Source organism: Camelus ferus, chromosome 12 (assembly GCF_009834535.1).
Source record: "Camelus ferus isolate YT-003-E chromosome 12, BCGSAC_Cfer_1.0, whole genome shotgun sequence".
Classification (NCBI taxonomy): Eukaryota; Metazoa; Chordata; class Mammalia; order Artiodactyla; family Camelidae; genus Camelus; species Camelus ferus.
The window spans coordinates 31,649,117-31,656,669 of NC_045707.1; the positions used below are offsets into that span (position 1 = coordinate 31,649,117).

Sequence of the window (7,553 nt, forward strand, 5' to 3'; positions counted from 1 at the left end):
CATTTTAGGTATTTGTCTTATTCTCATTGATTTATAGAAGCTCTTCATACATCCCAGTCATAAAGGTATATGTCAGCTATATGAACTGAAAACGTATACTTTCGATCCGTAGCTTGCAGTTTCATTTCCTAAATGGTGTCTTCTGATGTGCAGAAGGTTTTAACTTCAATGAAGTCCAATTTAACACTCTTTCTCTTTTATGGTTAGTGCCTCTTGTGTCCTCTCTAAAAATTCCTGTCTACCTCCAAGGTCATGAAGATAGTCCCCTACCTTTTCTTCTAGATGTTTTATAATTTTAGCTTTTATATTTGCATCTTGAGTTGATCTTTGTGTAGTGTAATATGGTTCAGGGGTTTTTGACTCTCTTTTTCCTCTTGATTAGGGTCTTATTTTCCTACTTACTTGCATGTCCAGTAATTTTTTTATAATACACTGGATATTGTGGATAATGCATTATAGAGAATGTGGATTGATTATCTTCCTTCAAGTTGGTGTTATGTATTATCATGTTAAGTCAATCCTTTCGACCAGGCGTGGCTTTATTTTCTTGTTAGTAAAGGTGTACATATTTTACTTTTTGTCTTTGGTCCTAGGGAATGGCCCTTACTCTTGAGGTGTGAACTTTATTGGGGTCCCAATAAAATATCAGAGGTGCTCCATCTATTCCCAGCACCCATATGCCCCCAGCACTGGGCTCTGTCTTCTATTTCTCCTATGAGTGAGATGACACAGAACAAGGGCAGAATAACTTCTAGAAACAGACGATACAAACATAGGAATTCACAGAATTCAATGAGACTTAGGTGATGGTGAAACTAAGGATGCAAATATTCTCATCTAACACCATTGGTGTGTCACTTGAAATACCCTTAGGTTTCTCTTAATACAGGATCCTGGGACAGTTTATCTTCTACCATTAAAAAACTAGTCTTCAACTTAGACACCTAAAAATAAATTCAAGGACATCTCTCACTGATGAAGGTATAACTTCCATATTATTACTCTTTTGTACAAAAACCCTAGCATTATCAATTAAAATGTATTTCACAAGAGCACCGTTGGTCAAATTCAGCTTTCAGCTTTCAGCTCGGCAATGGCCACCCACCAAAAGGTCTCATGGCGATTCCCTGCTGAGACCAGCACCTGCAGGGAACCTCCAGGTGGACTTCTGCCCTTACTTCCCAGCCTACACAGCTTCCTTCTCCTGTACTTTGTCTCATAAATTCTGGCTGCTGTTGCAGCCCAGTTCTGCCTCCTTAGCTCAGGGCAACCACAGTGCTCGGCCTGGGCTCCACTCCCATCTTCCTAGTTCTGGAGAGCATCCCTGCCCAAGAGCTCGGCCACACTTTGTGTGCTTCCACTCTCCTGAGGACCTCAGTCCAGAGCTGGGACTGGAAACAGTCATGGCATGTATTTTGTCTAGTTTTATGTTTGTGAATTATAGGTTGAACTGTGTGTTCTCCACCCCCAAATTCATATGTTGAAGTCCTAAACCCAAGCACCCACAGAACATGACCTTATTTGAAAATAAGTTTGTGGCAGATGTAATTAGTTAAGATGAGGTCACACCGAAGAAGGGTGGGGGGCCCCTTATTCAATATGGCTAATGTCCTTATAAAAGAGAGAAATTTGGAGACAGACACGCACACAGGGAGAGTGCCACATGAAGATGAAGGCAAAGATCTACAAGCCAAGGGATGCCAAAGATGGCCCACACACTACCAGAAACCAGAAGGAGAAAGGCAGCCCTCAGAAGGAACCAGCCCTGGCAACACCTTGGCCTTGGACACCTAGCCTCCAGACTGAGATTCTGTTGTTTAAGCCACCCAGTTTGTGGTACTTTATGATGGCAGATTAATACACTATTGTAGGAGAGTAAGGCCGGCACCAGTAACTGTGCCCTTGGTGGACTTTCTTGACTCTGCTTGTGGGCCTCTCCGGGTGGGGTCCTGTACCCACTTCCCCGGCTTCAGCGCTGCTTGCAGGCTCTTGGAGCTCTTGCAACAACTGCTGGTCATCACAGGAGGACACAGAAGATGTTTAAATATACCACAGCCCCCTCTCCAGAGATTCTGCCTTAATTTGTCTAGTGTGGGGCCTGACAATCAATTTCTTTTTAGTATTTCCGAGGTGCTTTTAATGTGCAGCCAGGGTGGAGAAGTCCCGCCCTAAGTCTTACAGCACGAGTCGGCCGCCCAGTTTCCTTGCAGTCCGGCTTCACTTTAGGCTTAGACATGTACTTACTTTCATAACAGGTGAAATGTATTTATGATGGTATCTTTCATTAAAATAACGTATTGGCTTTAACTAAAAGATAAAAAAGTGGAAAAAATGGTTAATTTTATTTATTCAAAGGAGGAATTCAAACACGGGATAGGCAACAAGTATTGAGTTCCTCCCACGTTCTGGGCATTGATCTTGGCATAGGAGAAGCAGTGATAAGCTGGGCAGCTGGAGCCCCTGGCCTCCGGAAGCTTGAAGCACATGGGTGGAGGCAGACAGTAAACAGGGAGACAAACAAGCAGCACAGATAACTTACAAGTAAACTGATACCGTGTAATGGGATACAGGGACTGAAGAACAGAGAGGCAGCTTTACAAAGAGGACCCGGGATTGCCTCTCAGAGGAGGTGGCGTCTACACTTGGACTTGAATGACAAGAAAGAACCAGGGGCACAGCATTCCCAGCAACAGGCACAGCACGTGTGTAGAGAAAACGGAGCCAGTCGGGCTCCTTGCTGGATGTTCAGTGCCCAGTGACTGAGCAACAGCTTCCCGCATGCGCGGTGCTCTGTATTGTTATGTAATGATGACTTGTGCTGCGCAAGCGCAGTGGTTAGCCCACGCAGTCCACGCGGTTGGCTGGATGCCCGCTTTGTTGTCTCCCTATGCAAGGCGAGCCGGACTTGCCGCACCACCGCCGCTGGCATGGAAGCCTGTATACTCCGCTCCGCAATAAAGGCATGTCAGAGGTGAGTGTTCTTCGTCTTCCCGAATCCTTGAACCTGCCAGGCCTCGAGCACCTTGAGCTCCTGCAGTACAATGTGCTCAGGTCCTGAAGAGAGAACAGACATAGCACAGTCAAGAAACAGAGAGAAGGCTAGTGTGAGTAACACGTACCAAAACAGGAGCCTTAAAATTCATATTCATAGTATACAGGTGGAGCTGTATAAACCGGTGTGGTATGCAGAACGGTCCCACAGCCATGTCCACACTCTAGTATCTGAAACTCTTGAATATGGCAAAAGGGACTTTGCAGATGTAATGAAGTTTACAGATCTAATGAGAGAGATGAGTCTGGATTACCCAGATGTGCCCTATCTAATCACATGAACAGCAGAACATTTTTTCCAGCTGGTGGCAGGTGAAGCGATGAGGCAGAAGGGAAGTCAGAGAGACTGAAAGCCTGATGGGGTGGACAGAGTGACAGAGAATACAGGCAGCCTCGTCTCTTCCTGGGCGCCACCTAGAGGAGGTAGCAGCTGTCTCCTACTCGGCACCGTGGCCGCCCTCAGACCACTCTGTAGCCCAGGACCGTCAAAAAGAGGACCAAGAAGTTCAGCTGGCACCAGTCAGACCTGACACGTCAGAATGAAGCGAAACTGGTGGAAACCCAGAGGTGCTGACAGTAGGGTGCGCAGGAGACTCATGGGCCGGATCTTGACGCCCAACACAGGTTGTGGGAGCAACAAGAAAACCAAGCACATCCTGCCCAGTGGCTTCCGGAAGTTCCTGGTCCACAACATTAAGCAGCTTGAAGTGCCGCTGATGTGCAACAAATCTCACTGGGCTGAGATTGCTCACAGGTCTCCTCCAAGACCCGCAAAGCCGTTGTGGGGAGAGCATCCTAGCTGGCCGTGAGAGTCACCAACCCAACGCCAGGCTGCACAGCGAAGAGCATGAATAGACAGCTGCACATTACGTTTGTGTTAATAAAACCAGAAAACTCGGCCAAAAAAGAAAAAATGAGGAACACAGGCAGCCTCAAGGTGAAAGAGGCTTCCAACTGACAATCAGGAAAGAAATGGGGACCTTAGCCCTGCAACCTCAGGGACTGAATTCTGCCACCAACCTGAATGAGCTTAGAAGTGAATTCTCCCCCAAAGACTCCAGATAGGGGCCCTGGCTAATCCTTGTGCGATCTGGAACAGAGAACTTAGACCCACCTGGACTTCGGATTTACAGAACCAAGAGGTAATAAGTGTGTGTTGTTTTAAATAGCTAACTTTGTGGTTATTTCTTGTGGCAGCAATAGAAAAGCAATATAGCTAGACATCAAGTTGGTTACTTGTTTGATTTGTTGTTTCAGTTTGGGGTAGACTGAGCCAACACCAAAGTATTAATCTGTTTTAATCACTATGCAACTGACTTAGCTACAGGTTGAATTCTAAACACGTCAGATATTAAGACCAAATTTCCTTTCTTCAGCAACAATACTATATACACAAAAGTGGTTCAATTATTTTGCCCCCTTGGGTCGGTTTTTGCCTATATTCATAACTGGTAATTTTTATCATCTCTGCTTTGATTTTTTTCACCCATCAATTTACATGTATGCCTGACTTAGCACCAGGTCAATTTGAAGAGGAACTTAAGATGATTAAGAGAAGTGTTAAGTAAATACTAAGTAGATATTATCATAAAAGGGATGTAAAGAGTCTCCAAATAGCGATAGGAATGTCTGTGGGCCTTTTCTTTTACACTTTTGAAATTAAATGGTCATTGCTTCAGGCAAGAAAATGTAAGACTTTAAAAATAAAGACCATTGGAAAATAAAATTGGATTTCAACATTACTTTCACCTCTCATTCCTTATTGCTTAACAAAGGAGAATTTGAAAGTTGAAAATAATTCTTTCCTTATTTGTTAAGGCCATCATGCTTATTGGTAGGGGGTATACCACTTAGAATGTCTTTTCATAAAGAAAAGAATTTCTCAGCAGTGGATCCTAATGCTTATTGAAGAGCTCTTAACTTCTTAGAGGAAATCAAACATTTTTTTCTCCCGAGGCAAAATCAGTTCTGTGACAAATTATCTTTTCTTCTCTCAAGTCTTTGATCACAGCTTTGGTGAAGCAAAGTTCAGAAGCCTGGCTGTTCTGGTCATGAATTTAGGCTTATTCAAGCTCTCTGAGGGTGGGATGTTACAGATAGTAACGAAAGCCAGCAAAGTTTAGTGAGCAGTTTAAATTTCAATGGAAAATGATGTGATGGCTTTTATATTTGGATACAGAAAAGGGGAGGAGATACTGAGTGTGGCACTTCTCACATCATGATCCAAGAGGAACATTTGCAAACCCGTAGGGTTAGTCAGGAATCCTGCAGTATGAAAACAAGTGTGATGCCAGGACTGGGTTTTTCTCATATTGAAAGAACCAACAGTGAGATTCATAAAAGTAAATCCGTTTTTTAGCCCTCAAAAAGCCACTGATAAAACAGTCAGCTTCAAGATGTGGGGATGTTTCAATATTGATAGAAAAGATTATTTTCTTAGGCTGAAATTTCCAGAAGTCGAGTTCCTAAGAGCATGCTAGGCTGCGGAAGAGTATCTGACTGAAGTGTTTAAACAGAGATTTAAAAACACAGAAGTCCTATTCTTTTGTTCAATAAATGCTTATTAAGCACCGACCATGTGCCAGGTACTCTTGTAGGCATTGGAGATACAGTGATGAACAAAACAAAATCCTCATCCTTGGAAAACTTCCACGTATATCAATTAATAAATGCTTAGGATAATTTTACTGGCAACAGGTGCTATGAAAAAAAAAAAAAAAGGAAGCAAGGTACGGGGGCCAGAGAGTGCCTGGAAGGTGTGTAGGCCACTGTTTGCTGAGTGACAAGGTGGGTTCCCTCAGAAAGTGACATTTGACAAAGACCTGCGTGATGAACATAGATCTTGGGCAGAGCTTTCCAGGTACAAATAACCACAAGTGGAAGTGCCCTGAGATTAGAATGAGTTTGGCCTTTTCCAAGGACAGAAGTTGTGCTCAAGTCTGAGTAATGGAGGGGGAAGCCTAAGAATTTGGCATTTGAGACTAAGAAGGAAAGTGGGAACCGGATCATTTGAAACTTTTGGACCTCCGTAAGAAATTTCAGTTGTATTCTAAATGTTGCAGGAAGTCATAGAGGGACGTTAAGTTGGGGAGCACTGTAATCTGATTATCTCTTATAAAAGATCTTTCTGCTTTTTGGAGAATAGGTTGTATAAAGATGGTAAGAAAGCAATTTTAAGGAAGTAGAATGTTACAGTAATTCCAGTAAGAGATTATAGTGCCTTGGACCAGGGTGACTGGTATAAGAACTAGTTTCAATATTACGTGCTCCTTTGACACTTGATAAAATCAGAAGGGCATCAAATTGCCTAACCACAAGATCCCCTCCCCCCTGCCCCATAAATAACGTCCCCTAGCCAAACAACCCTCCTTATCAAGCAGACTGGGTGCAATTCCTGCTCATCCCTGAGTAGCAAGCTTTGGTTCTTCACCAGCACTCAGAATTGTTCAAACAAGACAGTCACATCCTCCTGCAGGAACCAGGGGACACCCCATCATCTTACTACTACAAAGCCAGTCTGTCTCAGCCTCTGCTTGTTCACTCGTTCCTAAGTGCAATTTCTGTTTGGCCCCGCGTGGTGTGTGGTGTCCCCTGGGCTGTAAGTATACATGACTAGTAGACTGCTGTCAATTTCATCTGTCCAGTGTTGGGTGTGTTTGGCCATCCCCATAACGCTAGGCTGGAAATCCCTCCCTCACCAATGAAATAAAGAGGAGGCTAAGTAAAACAGTGATACCACAGGAGATAAGAAGTGAAGATGATGTAAACTGATGAAATGTATTGGAGGTTAATCTGATAAGAGTAACAGATGGATTTGGATATGGCTTCTAGGATTTTTTGTCCAGTTTATGGAGGTATAATTGACATATAACATGGTATGTGTTTAAGGTATACAATGAGATGACCTGATATACATATATTTCGTGAAATGCTTACCAAAATAAGATTAGTTAACATAGCCTTAGCCTCACGTAGTTAACATTTTGTTCTTGTTATGGTGAGAATATTAAAGCCCCACTCTAATAGTAACTTTTAAGTGTATAATACAGTATTGTTAACTAGAGTCTCCATGCTGTATGCTTGATCCCCAGAACATACCCATCTTATAACTGAAAGTTTGTACCCTTTGATCTCCCTATTTCCCCCACCTCTCAAGTTTTATTAACCACCATTCGACTCTGCTTCTGTAAGTTTGATGCTTTTAGATACCATATATAAGGTATATCATACAGTGTATTTATTTCTTTGAATGACTCCACTTAGCATGATGCTCTCCAGCTTCATCCATGTTGTCAAAAATGACAGAATTTTCTTTATTTTTATAACTGAAGAATATATATATATTATATGTCATATAATACATATATATAAATCATTTTTTTTTATTCATCCATGGTAGACACTTAGGTGATGTTCATGTCTTGGCTATTGTGAATAATGCTACAATAAATATGGGGGTGCTGATGTCTCTTTGACATAGTGTTCTTATTTCCTTTGGATAT

General features: G+C 42.6%; 1 pseudogene; it reads left to right on the plus strand.

The window, feature by feature from the left end:
- Positions 1 to 2,808: 2,808 nt before the first annotated feature.
- On the plus strand, positions 2,809 to 3,906 carry LOC102518638 (annotated as a pseudogene).
- The last annotated feature ends 3,647 nt before the right edge of the window (positions 3,907 to 7,553 follow it).